Source organism: Triturus cristatus, chromosome 5_2 (genome assembly GCF_964204655.1).
Source record: "Triturus cristatus chromosome 5_2, aTriCri1.1, whole genome shotgun sequence".
NCBI lineage: Eukaryota > Metazoa > Chordata > Amphibia > Caudata > Salamandridae > Triturus > Triturus cristatus.
This window is the reverse complement of record NC_140588.1, coordinates 1103396829-1103414025: the sequence shown is the minus strand read 5'-3', so window position 1 is coordinate 1103414025 and position 17197 is coordinate 1103396829.

Here is a 17197-nt window from a genome sequence, read left to right as displayed (position 1 = left end):
CCCAAGCGCAGGGTGCATTGTAGGTCTAAGGTAGGACATGTCCTGATGTGTGTGGCATGTCTTAATAGTGAATTACAGCCATTTTAGTTTTTCACTATTGAAGGCTACCTGCTCTCCATAGGCCAGAATGGGCTGCTGGGATCGCTACACGCTGTGACCCCAGTGGACTCAGAGAGCATGGTAGAAAGTCATGTTTAGTATGCCTGAACTCGGGGTAATAAATTACATATTTTAGTAAAGGTTATTTTAATATCCTGGGTTTGCAAATGCTACTTTTAGAAAGTTAGCCTTTGCGTGCCTAACCATCTCAGTCCGCCTCTGCTGTGTGTGTGTGTTCTGCCTAGCAACAGTACAGGAGCAGGGCTGGGGGATTCCAGGAGACAGGTTGGCTGCCAGGTGGTGGGTAGAGAGATTACACCAGGATGGGTGGGAGGAGTGCACCCTGACTCTTGAATAGACCGGTGCTCTGCCACCACAAAGCCGGCGCCGCCCCCTGTGGAGCGGCTGATGTCTCTGCCCTGCTGCTGAAAGGAACAAGCAGAGTCACCACAACAGTAGCTCCAAAACTGGACTGAGCCAGGCCCAGGCCCCCTGGCGCTAAAGAACAAAAGAATCCCTGTATAAAGGTAGGAGCCTGGCTCCTAAGAAATCAGATCCAGATTGAACCACGAAGGAACTCTACCCGACTAGAAGGACCTGGAAGAAGCTGAAGGAGGAGTAACTTTCCCTGACCTGAGGGACTGGCCTGCAGTAGGTACCTTGCTGAGGAAGGAGAGGAAAAAGACTGAAAGAGACTTTTGCACTTTGTTCTTCAACTATCTCCAAGGGCTTGGAAGAAGAGCTTGCCCCCTGAACTGAACCCCAGGACCAGTGGGTTCACCGTGTCTCCGCTCGTCTGAGAATTCGAGCCGTGTACTTTCTCCCGCCGGAGTGCCCTGCGCACCTTCGCATCCCTCCTAGGGCCGTGACACCCAGAAGCCTGGCCGCCTCCACTCGCCGAGAGCCCCGCTCTACCTGAGTCGCTCTGGACCCATCGAGTCTGGCCGCCCCGCTTCCCTGTCACCTGCCTGCTACTGGAGCGCGCTTGGTGCCCTCTCGCCCTCCCGCCGGATTTCTAGTGGGGAAGTGAAATCCAGCCTCGGACGGCCGCCCGTACGTCGTAACGTATCCGGCCGCCCCGCTTCACCTCCCCGCCTGAGTCTGACCGTGCCGCCCTCCGCAGTGACCTCCCGCACAGTCTGTGTCGGAGGCCCGGGGCCGCACCTGTCTACCGAGAGCCGCCCGCTGAATTCTTGATCCGGAAGAGCCACGAGGTGCAGAACCTGCATCTCCCCTGAAGACTCGTCCAAGCACATCGCACGTTCCCATGTACAGTGAACTCTCTATCGGACTCAGGGTCCGCAACGTTCTGATTTCCCCGTATCACTGTATCCCGGGTGCACTGCGCATCATCGTGACTGGACCGACTCACCCGAGCCCTGTGAAGCGCTCGTGATCGAATAAGTTACCAAAGACAAGAACAGTGCCTAATTATCATCTTGTGGCTTCCATTTCGCAACCGTTATTGATGGTCTTGTACATGCCTGCGTAACAAAGAATCTTTTATATAAAGCATCCGTATCTTTGATACAACTTACGCCTGGTGTCCGTTTGTGGGGGATCGTTGTGATTTACTGTGTGTTATCATAAATGCTTAACTGACTAGCGCCCTGAAGTTTAGCCCTGACTGCTCGCGCCACACTACCTATAGGGTGAGCAGGGGTTGTTCTGAAGGGGTAATTCCCTCGCCCTGAATAGAAGAAGGGACCGCTGCTTGTCACAAGTACCTACCTGTGCCAACCAGGGGTTCCCCATTCTAACAAGGAGCATATTGAGGTCTTAAATGATTATACTCTGTTGCGCATCTCATTTCAGCACTTACTTTCGTCTCATCAAAATCAATCAGAAATAAACCAGACAATGTTTGATTTTACAACAAAGCAACATATGACATTCCTTCTTTGAATACACCACAACTGATTCAGTGCAAAACCGGGTAACATGCACTAATATCCTCCCTGCGTCGCAGACCCGTCGTCACGCACACTCATTCATACATGCATTCATTGGTGGGGCCCATAACACCAACTCACACACATCACCATACACGAGTCTACACACAGGAGGGATGAGTAATTCAAGCGCTGGACATGTGGGGGAACACCTTATAACCTATAGGGAGGAAAAGTTATTTACAAATATACATTAACGCTCTTCTCCTACAGGTCCTTAATCCTGAACATCAAGGCACTCCTCCCACTTGGTCAATGGACCAATTAGTTGGATTGGTTGATGGTGAATCAGAACCAGCTAAAACACATTTTAAGATTCAGACCTTACCTTCCTTAAAATAAATCACAGACTCGTTTTCTTTGTTAATCAATATCTTATTTATCTAAATATTTGCATTTGTCTCGTTAAGTTTAGATTTATTATCAAATTTTCAATAAATCACAGAACATCATATTTACCTATTCTGTCTATTTGGAGTCCTCTAATTCATTGGCTATGCATAATCAAATTTGCAGTCAATCGTCCGGAAGCAGGCCAAGCTTAAAGTTCTCTGCTCGGCACGCTAGAGTCCCAGAGATCGGCAAGGGACCTAAGGCGTGCAAGCATCTACCACTGCCCATAAATTCAGGAAAAGTTAGCAGTCATCAGATAATTGACACGTCGGCTGGCGTTCCTGGGAGTACCGAGCAGTGTTGCAGGACCCTAGAAACTACTTGTATATTACCTAAAGTCGTGTAATAGGCAGAGTGGGAAGAAAAAGATAATCTCCTCTACTCATACGTGTCCTTATAAGGAAGGACCGCTTTTCAGGCGAGGAAGGTATTTCCCCATAGTTCTGGGGCATTGTGGACTCGGCCGATTTAATTGTGTGCGTGGCTGGAGGACCACCGTTCTAGACTGTTTGTACAATCATTGTATTAACCCAGTCCTGAGGAGGCCAAGGAAAGAGTGAGGCCGAAACGCGAATGCGTAGACTTTTTCTGAAGGAGGAGTCGCAGAAATAAAGTAACGATTAGATATTATATGACAGTACGCTGAGATGGTCTACACTAACTGAAAGATTTTCAGCGTACTCTTTGGACTATCTCCCAGTGGTCCGTCCAGAACTATTAGGAGGACACTAGCGGAAATTATTTGTGATTATTTAGAGGTTAGTGTGTATGTACAAGTTGGTTCTCTTTCTTTTTGTATGTTAGGCTTTAGTATATGTACAATTGATGTGTATATGTGTATTGTTGTTTCCTTCCTGAATATATGCCATTTGCTATGTAGAATGTAAAAATGCTCTGATAAAATCTATCTAGATTAATAACTAGAGACAGAGTAATTAAATGTGCTCTATCTAAAAATAATGTGTATATTTATTCCTTTATACCACTTTTGTTGATTATATATCATCAGATAATTGGGCAGCATCCGGACCCTCAGAGCAATGTGGCAAGGCAAAGCAACGTAGACCCAAAGCGCCGTGTTGACGAGCAGTCGCAGTGTCCGTGGCAGTGGTTGTGGTATTCCTCTCTATTCTACCACTGTTTTTATAATAAAAATGAGGTAAAGAAGATACAAATTATTACTTTAGGACAGTCGTGATTGGTTGGTTGGGATCGTTCGACGATAATGTTATACTTTTCAGTACAGTTTGAGGGGTGAGATCATTGGAAGGGTCAAGAGTTGAATTTTTCCGGTTTTTACTGTACAGTCCATTGTTTGGTTTTCTTGGCCGTCTTCCATGTTTGACCTTGTTCTGGTACACTATGGGTAAGAGGTTGTGACGAGGTTCAGAAGCTTTTGTCGCAAACGAGCACTTCACTCCGCACCTTGTGAGACAGTGGCCACTTCATTGTGTGATGACAGTGGCCATCTTGGATTTTAGGCCCAAATGTTAACTTAAGCAAAACAAACACAAAAGAGTAATTAATACATAGAAATAATGAATGTAATCTAATGTTAACCCCTTACTAATCCCTCTATGTGATTGTATTTATCTAGCGTAAAGCGACATTTAAAGCAATTATATTCACCTTTTGGTCCTCCTCTCGGGCAACATTACAAAAGCAACATATATCATGCAGTATTCTATTACCACATATTCTATTGTTAATATGCTTACGGATTTTAGTAATGGTTATTTAGCCATGCAAATCCCACTTGTAATTCGAATATTAGTAATATTGAATAATTATTCATGCAAAAACCAATATTAACTGATATTAACAAGACCTGTATCTACACTTAAACTTTGTGATTTGTGAACAGTACTGCATATGCTAAAGACATTGGTCACTGCTTTTGATGGACATACAAGACTTTTACAAGTAGAAAACGTACAACGTATCTACCAATCTGCTTAACTTCAGCAATATCATCACATTTTATGGCTAAGTATTCCACATCAATTCTTTTTTCGCCAATTGCCAATTTTCAAAACTTTACCCATTGCACCATTCACTAGGCCTCCTTAAACATTTAAATTATGATGTAAGATTACACGAAAATGTTTACAGATGAGTAACTGTTTTTTTACTCCTACAGTTTTTGACACAGACTTTTCTAAACTATTACATTTAGATTGCAGCTTTTCTGTTAGTAGCACTGTAAACTCTTTGATGTTCCATTTTATCATTTGATCTAATTTTAACGGTCTCTTATTTTTTCATATGCAATAATTGTTCATTGAATTTACTACACTCCTCAAGAGTTGGATTCAAACAAACCATATACTTTTCTTCCTTAACAAAATTGTACATTACTTCAGCAGCTGACACATTACTTGGAAACATAATTTTGATGAGATGGGTTTGTAATACTGTCTTTCCCTCTTTTTTGAGAACTCCCACTCCTATGTCCTTTAATATTTTTTGCTTAATGCATATCTAATGCATGGTGCATATTTTGGACTAACTCTTTGTATTGAAAGTTTCCAAAATATTTAAATTTCCAATACTTCCTAGTGAATTCCTTGTTTCAGTAAGTAGTAATTCTTGAATACAGGTTGTCATTTTACAGGAGGTAGTTGTAGCAGGTCCCCAAAGACAGTCAAGTGTTTTCCTCCTAAAAGTACATCGTAGTCTATTTTTTAAATTTGAGGCATTTTTAGATGTATAAACTCTGGCATTAGGTTACACATCATGCTAACTCCATCAATAATCATTAGCTTTCATTTATTTAATACTCTTGGCAATTTATGACAAGCATCACCAGATAATTTGTTATATTGAAATTTGTGGTCATGTTCAACATGCAGCATTAATAATCGATGAAGGGTGACTCCTTTAACATTATGAGCACCTAAACCTGTTGGTGCAGTGACTACACATGACAAATTGGAATCTGTTGTCTTCTGCAGGTAACTTGTTGGTACTTTAATCAATAATTTTTTTTCCAGTTCCAGCTTGACCACCTGTGGACAATAGACCTGGTTTATATGTAGAACATGCACATTTTTTAATCTCATGAGAACTCCATGTGCTACTTTACCTTTTACTTCTTCAAAAAAAAATTCTGATCTGCATTCCATTGCCGTACTAGTAGTTCTAGATCTACAGTTCCCCATCTTACTTGCTGCATTGCATTCTCCAACTCATTCATAGATATTGCAGCTTCATTTTGAATAGTACTGAACTTTGACTACTCTGAGAGCGTTCTCTTACTATCTCAGCTGCATTTGTTTCTTCTTGTTCAATGTCTTGTCTCAACAGTTGAAGATACACTGGAAACACATAGCACTCAATGATGTCTTTGACAGCATTTAATGAGTCTTCACAACAGTTAAATTCTCTAATTGGCTCACTTCCAGTTCACCATGGTTTAAGCAACTGTAACAAGGAATAAATAGAAAAAGTCTCTTTTGTCTGGCGTTTGACAACTTAGCTTTGATGGTTGATTACAGTTCTTTTGTTATGTTTCAACAAACATCCTTCACATCCGGCCATCCCAATTTTAACTTCATCCATTTTGCTCTTCAGAATATCTGCACAGTGTGGCTCAAATTATGCAAGATACTGAGGGGCAGATTTATGAGCCCCTTGCGCCCCTTTTGCGTCACTTTTAACATGGGAAAAGTGACGCAAAAGTGGCGCAAGGGGCTCATAAATCTGCCCCTGAATTTCAGGATATACTTCTGTTACAAGTATTAGCAAGCCATAAACCCACTCATAGAACTCCTCTAGATTTAGGAAACAAACTAGCTGAGCTTAACCGGCCTACATATTCATAGGAGCCTATCTCTCTGTGAGAAAGCATTTTAAAACTAAAACTGTACAACTTCTATAACAAGACTCTTTTCTGCTGAAGTGTCCTCCCACATCTCTTTCATATCAGTTTTCTCTGTCTTTGTTATGTAAGATGTAATGTATCGTGCAACAGCAATGGAGTTGTCTGCAACAAGCTACATATCCATGTTTGTGTTTCCCATCTTCAGAATCACAGGGTTGTAGTCATTAATGTACTTGGAGGCCTCTGTTCTTTTTATGTTGTATGCATTTTTTGGTGCTTTCTTTGTAAGTGTGTGTCTGACTACAGACAAAAAGCTGTTGGCTCTTCCTTGTGAAATGACAGGTCGTGGGAATCCGAAACAACATCTTGTAAAACAATTCCATTTTACTTTGTATTTTCATTGACAATGTTTTCTGCATCTATGATTTTGGAATAATAGAGCTTGTTCTCTTAATATGCTGTCACTACTCTCCTTTGGGATGGAACAATGTGCATACCGCGCAATGAATGACAACACCAACTCATCACTGTCTGTTCTCAACTTTTGGCATCTTTTTCCCACAAAAGCATGTGAATATAGGGAACACCTCAGGCTTGGCACTCTTTACGCCAAAATAAATCAATCACTTCAAAAAGAGGCGGTTTTGTTTTGTTCAAGAAGAAAGACATAATTTCTTGAAATATGTGATTAAAATATCTGAAAACATTTGCAGGGTCTAGTGAACACAGTTCTCCTGGCACCTTCAAATGAATGTCTTTTATATTTGAATTTGCCTCCTGCAAGAAATTTAGCTGGTTATCCCACACATTTTCAGCACAACTCAGCATCAGGAAACAAGTAGGTGTTCCAAGGTTCTTCAACATGCATTTTCGTTCACCATGACGCCAAAACCAATTTTCATTAGTCTCATGCAGACATGCCCTTAGGTTTATTAAATCGTATTCCCAGTGCTCAACTTTTCCTTGAACATTTCCAAAGTTTATTTGTTGATATATTATGCAAACTAGCTCTTGTTTTTAGAATATGATTCACAGCATACACAATGCCAGACTTACCAGTGAATCAAATATGCCAATCATCCAAACTTCAATCCATAATACAATTTACATTAGGAACACTTCCACATTAACACTGGGCAGCATTCAAAACCAGGAGGTCAGAAAGCAAAAAGACAGGGAAAACATGGCAATAAATGCCAGGTCTAATAGTACTGCTCTATACTGTCAACAAGAAGCCAATGGAATTCAAGACAGCACAGCCTAATTAGTCACTCGAGTATGCACAGGAAATCATTTTTTTACATGATGTTGCTCACCTCCATGGTTTTCTACTTATAGACCACACAATATAACACGCAATAGCAAAAAGAAACAGGCAACAAGAATAAGTAATCATAGATTAGAAAGAGGTTATTTAGTCTTTAATAATTCTTCTTTAATATTCTTGATCCAATACATGTGCAGCCAACGTGTTTCACCCTAAAGAGGGCTCCATCAGGGCAAGACTAGTATCTCACAATAGGATTTAGAACGGTGTACAACATCATCCAGAAAAAGCTGAATGTTTGAGTTTGAAATCTTCCTTTATCAAATGCTCTAGTATGCAGTATACGTGCCACAACAAGTAGGAAAATGCCTAATACAAATATGGTTAGCATGGTAAGTAATCCACAATTCATAAATTGAGCTGTCAATATATATGACAATGTAGCCTCACCTTCCTCCTCTTCTACATAAGTGTAATGATTATATATCAGAAGATTTATAGGTGTTAACAACAGAATCCTTACCTTAGCAGAAACAGATTAAAGTTCTGCATCTGAGATGCTTGTCACAATCTTTTCTCTGGAAAGGTCTTTCCACACATGTGTGTTACCTATACCTACATGATAAAAGTACCTGTTCCTGAACAACCGCTGTAATTGCGTGTTTTGTCTAGGTGCTAGAGCATGAACCGAACAGAATAACAAGGGGCATTGTTGATTGACCTTGTCTACATGCTTAGACTAAATCCCAGGAAGAGAGCCGAGGGCAAAACAGCAGCATTTTTGTGTGAAAGTATACTATGGGACACAGCTAAATATGCCTATAAAGTGACATGTGCAAAGCAGAGGAAAGGCGGCAACATGCTCATGCTAACTTAGGGAAAACAACAATAGGACTGTACGGGACTTATGACACCCTCCCCTTGGTCAGGACAGTAGCACAGAACAATGGCTGGATTCAAACAATAAGCAGAGCCAAAGTGCATAAGAAATTGCAGGGCTAGACTGATGCACAAAAATATATCCGATTGCAGCGCATCATTGGGACCCAATACGTAGGATTCCAGGTGGATTAACTTTAATACCAGTAACTCATCCGAGCCTTCCAAATTAGCAATAAATGTCATGCAATTGAGTAAGGCAAAAGAGAAAATATGCTCCTCGATTCCATTCATCAACAGAACCATCCACGGAGAACCTGTGTTAACTTTGATGAAACTGAGAAACAAGAGCCTCTGTGCATTTGCAGAGTGACTACCTCCAGCCAGTGGCCCCAAAGCTGGGTTGTATACAGTCCGCACACCCATGGAACAGTCTTGGCAAGAAGCCACCAAGGGACCCATTAAGAATTTGAAATCCAGGGCAGGTTGAGATGCGATGGCCAGGAAGATATCCAGGGTCCACTGAAAGGGTTACTGGATACAATGAAAAACAGGTTGCACACAGGTGAATTAAGCATATCGGAAGATCAGAAAAAAATTGGCATCCAGAGCATCCTGAGCTACCAATCCAAAAATTGTAGCATCTCTTTATGGCACAGCTGCAGAGTTGCATGCCTGGGCAGGACCACTTACGGAGCAGACATTGCGTAACAAAAGGAACAGCACGACAATGCCACAGATCAAGAAAAGCAGCAATGGCAACCGACCAAATATGCTAGAAAAAAATGGAATGTATAAAATCTGGAATAACTCCAAAAATAGTTTGGAAAGAAGTCATAAGGCCAGAGCCCACATGTATAAAAAGTGTGCTAGGCCAGTGGTAACAGATGCATTAAATATATGATGTATCAATTCTCCAAAATGCAGGGGTGAAATTTATATTCAGTAATGATTGTATTTCACTACTTGTAATTTAGAGGTCTTGCGTGCTGAAGTGAGAGACACTTATTGTAGAAACAATAGCGCTTTGAGTCTGCTTAGCTTATTGAAATCATGTGGAAGAGGAAACAGAAAGTTGTTGCAACTGGGAAACAGACACCACATACTTGATTCCCACCCACAGACTGCAGCAGTCATGATTTTTAAGATCAAGATTACTGCCATTTGAAAGTAATTTGAGGGTGGGAATAATAGTGGGAACTGGAGATCCTTTCAAATAACAAGCCAGATTAGGGGCAGAAACATTACAGGCTCCATGGATGTTCACTTGTTGACAGACAAGGGAATAGCCAGCAGCAGAATTGCACAGTTCCCCTGTTAGAAAACCCTCTCTCTCAGCCCACTGACACCGATTTGTAAACGGCAGGACCATAACTCATAAATGTAACTGCTCCCAATGAGTTCATATCTACCAACAGGTTAATGTTTTATGCAGGCAGTGAATGGAAACATCAAGATAGGCCATGAAATAACCCTGTATATCAACCAAACCGCTGAAATAATTTCCACTAGAGTGAAGGGAAGCTGTGCAAGATTTATTGTATGTATCATGGTATAACTCACATTTTTGCTGTTTACTTATCAATTTGAAGGGTAGGAACGAAGTGCTATTATTTAGGAAATGCCAAGGTGCACACCCATATTTAAATGTCTCCAGTGTCCAACAAAACTGCATAACTGATCTAAGTTGATGTTGACCATGATGCAAGGAAGATGCTTCATTTTTTACAATATCGGTGAGAGATGATATAGTGTTATCCAACTTGTAAATAAAAGATGACAACATATTAATGCTGTTGTCAACAATGGCAAGCACCTTATCTAAATTGCCTTGCTCAATTTAACGTAAACACACAGCAGCGTCCATTTGCAACTATTTCCTACATTCATTTTATGCAGCATAAACAATTTGCTTGCTATGAAGGGATTTGGGACCTGAAAGGAAATCATAGGGGTTTATGTAATCCAATAGGAGAGAAAGATGCTGTTTAACAACAGACAATGTAGAATATTCAAACCATCGTTGACACAATTTACCCTCCACTGTTGGAATGGGGGTAACATGGCTCAGGTCTATTCAATGTTAACCCCAAAGCAGCATTCACAAAACAAGAATGAGAAACATTTGTGTTCAGAAGCCATAATGCCTATCCAGACAAAGATATAGCAGTCAAATTAAATGTGCCATTTTGTATCATACTACTTAGTTGGTCTGCAGTATAGTTGGTACAAGATTTCCAATTGGTAAAAGAGGAGGAATATTCAATTCTTTAATTTCAGCCAACCACAAATAAGTCGTCTGTTGGACCGTGTCATTAAAAAAAATTGAGCAGGGCGCGTGGTCTCGCCGCTGACTATGTGAGTCGCGCATTGCCGAGGCTCCGGGCCGCCGCCGATGAAAACAGCATTTAAAGCAGGGTAGCGGCTGTGGAGACGACCTAGATGGGGGGCACCGGCTGGCCACAGAGTGCGGGCAGCTGCCTGGCGACTTGGAGATCCCTGGACTGAGCGGTAACGAGGCGACGCGGCGTTCGAGAAGAGGCACCGGGGGGAGAGAGCGTGACCACCATCTTGGATGCCCTGACCCGCCGCGCTGCGGTGGGACTGAGCCTCGCTGCCCCGGGAAGAGAGACGCCGGAGAAGCAACGCGGACAGGTGGCCGAGCGGCGAAAGCACCGAGGCGTGCCAGCCCCTTGACCACGCGGGCTCGACAGCAGGAGAGACCAGGCTTTGTGGGTGGTGACGGCCGCGGCTGCCATCTTGTGGTCCGCATCTGGCCCTGGCCCGTAGCTCCGGCTGCACGACCGGCGGTGCCGCGGCGGAGGTCGGCGACACTGAGGCACCTGACTTGGAGCAGATCGCTGATGCTGGTTCGGGAGCGCTCAGCGGCACACATTGCGCCTCGCTGCCCACGTGGAGCTGCTGTCATGTAGCGGCGCTGCTTGCCCTGCTGCCTGTGCCCCGTGTACCTGGGGAACCTGGTTTGGACCTGCCGGGCCCGGGCTGGAGTATCGTGCCTCTAGCTAGCGAGGAGACTGTGCCTGTGTGCGCCAGGCAATCACGAAGTGCGGAAGCGGAGAGCCACCGGGAGGCCGCGAGTGGTGCAACGGACGCCTCCTGCAACGTCCAGACCTGGTAGGCCGGGACCTCCCGGAAGAGCTGTGAGACTGCTGGGGACCGGATCAGCGGCGGGGGCCCGAAGGTGACGGCGGACGGCGCGGGGTGTGTGGGACGGCCCGGTGAGGAGGTTCTTAAGCGGTGGCCTGGCGGGCGCAGGCAGCGCCGGGGGCTGAGGGCCGCCGGCCGCCACCTCGAGGGACTAAGTGGGAGAGGCCTGACCCACGCGGTGACTGGACGAGGGAGGCGATTGAGAGAGAGATACGTTCGGGGTGCGCCTGGCCCCAGCGAACTGTTGCCTGTGTCCCCCTACTTGCATCCCCAGATCAGGAGGTGGTAGGCTAGCGCTGAGTTGAGTGAGGTCCGTTCTCACGCCTTGGCCTAGGAGCTTGCTGGGGGCCTGCATTGCGGGCGTGGTGGCCATTCCTCGAGCTACGAGTCGCCTCTGGAGTTGCATTGCGGCCCTCGACGTGCAGCGGGGGTCCTGGACGTCGTGGGAGCTTGGACCTGGAGTTGGCGGTGGATCCTGTGGAGGAGTGCAGCTTAACGGCCGCATCTGGTGGGCCTGTGCCTGGGCTCTGTCGGTCCTACGGTAGACAGTTGATTGCTGAGCTGTTCTGATCTGAGACTTGGCTTGCAGGAGGGGAGAGACTCGACATACCTCGCGGCGTGCGACCTACGTTGCCCGCTGCCTCTGGCTTCCTTGCCCTGTGGCGTCCTCCCTGTTCTCACCTCCGCAGTGCTGTGCCCGGAGAGCCTTATGAACCGCGGCGCCCTGGGCCACGGACCCATCGACTGCGCTCCCTCCTGCGCCCCCCTGTCTTCGGGACTGGAGGACCCATCGTACGACTGCGGGGCTCGGTGTTGCTCAGTGTTATTGCTCCCCCACGCTGAGAGGCTGATCCCAGGCGCGGTTACACCATGACCCACACGAAGCCGGGGAAGGAGCCGCCGGCGACCCCCAAAGACTCCTCTGTCAAAGACTTGTGGAGCAAGCCTAACACAGCATCACTGAGCGCGGAGCCATCGGGGGCAGGTGTCTCGGTGGAACCCGTCACGCAATCCTTCATGACGGCGTTCATGCAGGAACTTAAGTCAGAAATTGGGTCCCTCCGCACGGAAGTCCAGGCATGTGTAAAGGAGCTTCGGAGGGATGTGGGGGAGCTGGGAGGCCGAGTGGACGACTTAGAAAAGACCCTGGATGCGCGTACAGAAGACCAAGAGCATTTATGGCAGAGGCTGGCGACTTTGGAAGAGCAGCATGTTGAGCTCCAGATCAAACAGGAGGACTTGGAAAATAGGGGGCGCCGGAACAACATACGCATCCGGGGGGTGCCGCCTGGGGCAGAAGGGGCAGATATCATGTCCTTCGTGGCGGACCTACTCCATGACATCCGAGGGGATGATGACACTTCGCCGCCCACCCTGGACTGCGCACATAGGGTCTCGGGGCCGATGGGGAGGCCGGGACTTATCCCTGACATCTTGACACGGGTCCATTTCTTTGTGGAGAAAGAAGCCATTCTGAAGGCGGCCAGAGGCAAATCCGAAATCCTCTGCGGGAGAAAGCCCATTCAATTGTTCCAGGACTTGACCTCCACAACTCTCCGGCGACGAAGGGACTTCCGACCCATCACGGACAAACTGAGAGAGCTCAACATCCGCTACCAATGGGCCCATCCCTTCGCCCTCATGTTTCAGTGGGAGACCAAGCGTTGGGTGCTGCGATCATACCGAGAAGCGGCTCAATTACTGCAGATTCCTGATACTCCACCGGCCAGCCCCTCGCGGTGCCCTGCCAACCTCAGAGTCCCGTTGAAGCCACAGTGGTCCACAGTGCGACGCCCTCGACACCCATCGTCACCGGAGGGCAGCAGGGCCTCCCGAGACAAGCAGGACATTATTGAACATATAAAATCCCTGGAGGGTGCCTCCTCACCGGCCGGCTCACAGGCATCTGCCCTTAAATGAATGCTACCATTGCGGACCATCCAAACCCGATTGTGGCTTTACAACTGAGACGACTGGTGGTGCGGCCGGTCCTGGGCTGCGTTGTTCCCCCATGACTTGACGCCCTTGACGCCTCACTTGGAGGCGCACCCATGCCTCTTCTACGGTGCGCTGCCTCCTCGGCTTGGGCTGCGGCCCAGGAAGGACCCTCGACGCCATAGCTTAGTGGTTCAGCGATGGCACACTCCCACTCCTATTTCTGGGAGAGTGACATCTCCGGGACAGCCTGTGCCGTGGTGCCTGGCTACTCCCTTGACTGGAATAGGCTCTACCGGCCCTGTTGGCCGATTAAATGTTTCCATGGTTTTACTTGTTCCTACCCGTTCCCCTCAGTACCCCCTCTTATACACTCCCCTTGGCGGGGGGAAACTGCGCATGGGTGGGATGACCATACGGGGGGCACCCTACTAGGGATCTTATGACAATGAATACCACATCTCCCTGGAAGATTCTCTCCCTTAATGTGAAAGGGCTCAATTCTCCCAACAAAAGACGCCTAATATGGCGCTACCGGCTCCTACAGAATCCCGATATAATCCTCCTCCAAGAGACCCACCTCCTCAAGTCTGATGTGGGCCAGATGGCACACCCGCGCTTCCCCCTTCAGTTCTGGTCCTCCTTGGCTCCCTCGAAGACAGCGGGAGTGGCGATCCTGTGCAGGGCAGGGATACCCCGGGGGGACGCCAAAGTGCATAGGGATGCTGAGGGGCGGTTTCTACGGGTGGAGATCCGGCGGGGAACCCGCGCTCTGACGCTGTGTAATTTATATGCCCCCAATCAGGGTCAGGATGTCTTCTTGCGTAGGATAATCAGGGAACACCTTGAGCCAGTGAACACCGACCTCATAGTCGGAGGGGACTTCAATTGGGTGTGGGACGCGGAGCTCGATCGCTGTGGGGGCGCTTTCCACGGGGTGGGAGCCATGTCCGCGGCGGTGAAACACTCCCTAGCCGCCTTAAACTTAGTAGATGTCTGGAGGTATCACTCCCCGGGGCTGCGAGACTACACCTTTTACTCCCATGTACACCGCTCCTACTCCCGCATTGACCTCCTCTTCATATCGCACTCTTTGCTCAAGGACTCCGTCTCGGTGTCCCACTCCACCATCTCGGTCTCTGATCACGCCCATGTTGAGCTGCTTTTACGGGAGGGTCCTATCCACCCACTGCGGTCGCGCCGCTGGAGATTCCCGGATCACGTCCTTCAAGATCCAGTAGACAGGGAGGAAATCCAGACAGCCATCCTGGCATATTTCAAAGACAATGACTTGCCGGGGACCCCTCTCCCCCTTCTCTGGGACGCCTTCAAATCCACTATACGGGGTACGCTCACAGCCTTGGCTGTCGCTAGAGCGCGAGAAGCCCAGCTTTATGAGACGAAACTTACGCGGGAACTGCAGATGCTTGAGCAGATGGACAAAGAGCGCCCGCTGGCGACGCACAAGCGCCGCTTGGCCGTTCTTAGGGGACAGCTCCACGCGCACAGGGTCAACAAGGCTGAACACGCTCTGCTTGCACTCAAGCAGCGCTACTACGAGGGGGGCGACAAGGTAGGCACTGTTCTGGCGCGATGCTTGCGGACGCGGGCGGCTAAAGCACATATAGCGAAACTGCAAAAGGCGGACGGGTCCTGGGCTGCTGCGGAACCGGCGAAACTCCAAACGTTCCACGACTACTATGCGGCTCTCTACACTAGCGACTCACCTGCGGCGGAGCTGATCACTGAGGCTTTAGACTCTTGTCACTGGGACCCGTTGAGCGAGCATCAATCTGGGCTCTTGGAAGACTCTATCAATCCGGCAGAATTAGCTGGCGCCCTGCGCGACCTTCCGCTTGGCAAAACACCTGGCCCGGACGGGCTCCTGGTGTCGTTCTATCGCGCCTTTCTGCCGCAATTACAGCCGTATCTCCTGCACCTCTTTAATTCCTTCGCGGAGTCAGTTGGGCCCTTGGCAGACATGGCAATGGCCGACATAACCCTTATTCCGAAAACCCGGGAAGGATCAAACGCTGTGCTCCTCTTACCGGCCCATCGCCCTGTTGAATACGGATTTAAAACTATACACTAAAATCCTGGCTAAACGACTTAGCCCTCACCTACCCAATCTCATTGAGCCCGACCAGGTGGGGTTCATCCATCAACGTCAGGGCGCGGATAATGTGCGTCGTATTGCGCATATCATTGGGAAGGCTAAGCACTGGAGGATCCCGGCCTGCCTACTATCGCTTGACGCTGAAAAAGCGTTTGATCGGGTGGACTGGAATTTTCTCCGGGCGGTTCTGCGGAAAGTGGGCCTGGGCCCTAAGATGGTGGTGCGCATTATGGCCCCATATATTTCGCCGGTAGCCAGGGTAAGAGTCAACGGCCAGCTCACGCAACCTTTCCCCATCTGTAGAGGCACCCGGCAGGGCTGTCCTCTGTCACCCCTGCTGTTCGCCCTTGTGGTGGAGCCCCTAGCCATTATGATCCGGCAGTCCCCTGATATCTGCAGTATACTTCTTCGCGGAGTACAGCATAAGATCGCTCTCTTTGCAGACGACCTTCTTCTCACCCTTTCTGAGCCCCTACGCTCGCTGCCGGCGGTGCACTCGCTACTCCGAACCTACGAACGTGCCTCCGGGCTTAAAATTAACCATGCAAAGTCCTGGGCCCTCAATTTTTCGATCCCGGACCGGGAGCTTCCGGTGATCCAAGCTTCGGCCCCATATCAGTGGGCGGACGCATCAGTGCGATACCTGGGTCTTAATTTGACTCCAGACCTGGCCACTTGGACGCAGGCCACCAGGCAGGAATACAAACTCTCTGTCCTAGCCAACCTACGGGCGTGGAAGGCCTTGCCACTCTCTTGGCTTGGCCGACTCAACACAGTGAAAATGTCGATATTGCCAAAGGTCCTTTATCTTTTTCAAACACTGCCGACTCCAATTCCGGAGCATTAAATCCAGGGGCTCCAACGCGAGCTCACCGCCTTTCTATGGGGGGGAAGAAACCGCGGTTTTCGAATAGAATCTTGAACCTCCCCCGGGATAGGGGTGGCCTGGCCTGCCCTAATCTTCTCGATTAATACTGGGCGTCGCATCTCCGCTGTGTCCTGGAGTGGGGTGCGTGGGTGAGTGTGAAGGTGTGGTTCCACATGGATAGGGCAGTCACCTGTCGCCCGCTGTGGGACCATGCTTGGCTGCCCCGAGAGGCACGTCATCGTAGCGCTTACATGGCCGTCCCTACCAAAACGGTCCTGGAGATCTGGGATAAAGTGGTGGCAGTGAGTAGGTGCCTGACCACCTTTCCATCCCCACACACCCCAATTGCTCGAAATCCACAATTCCCGCCGGCATGTCGACCACCCCACTTCACAAACTGGACGGAGTCGGGATGCAGGACGATACGGGACCTGTTTCTCGGTGACTCTCTCAAATCCTTTGCTCAGTGCAAGCAGGAGTTCGGACTCCTAGAAGGTGACAAATTCCAGTATATACAACTGTGTCACTGGATACAGGGCACATCCCTGACGCAGGCGGCCACGCGACCTTACACGCAGTTCGAGCAGCTAGCACGTGACTTCGGCAACTATAAGCGGCTGATATCTCGCATATATAAGGTGCTACAACACTCGCGACGGCCGGACCCCCACCCATACCAATCGAGATGGCAAACCAC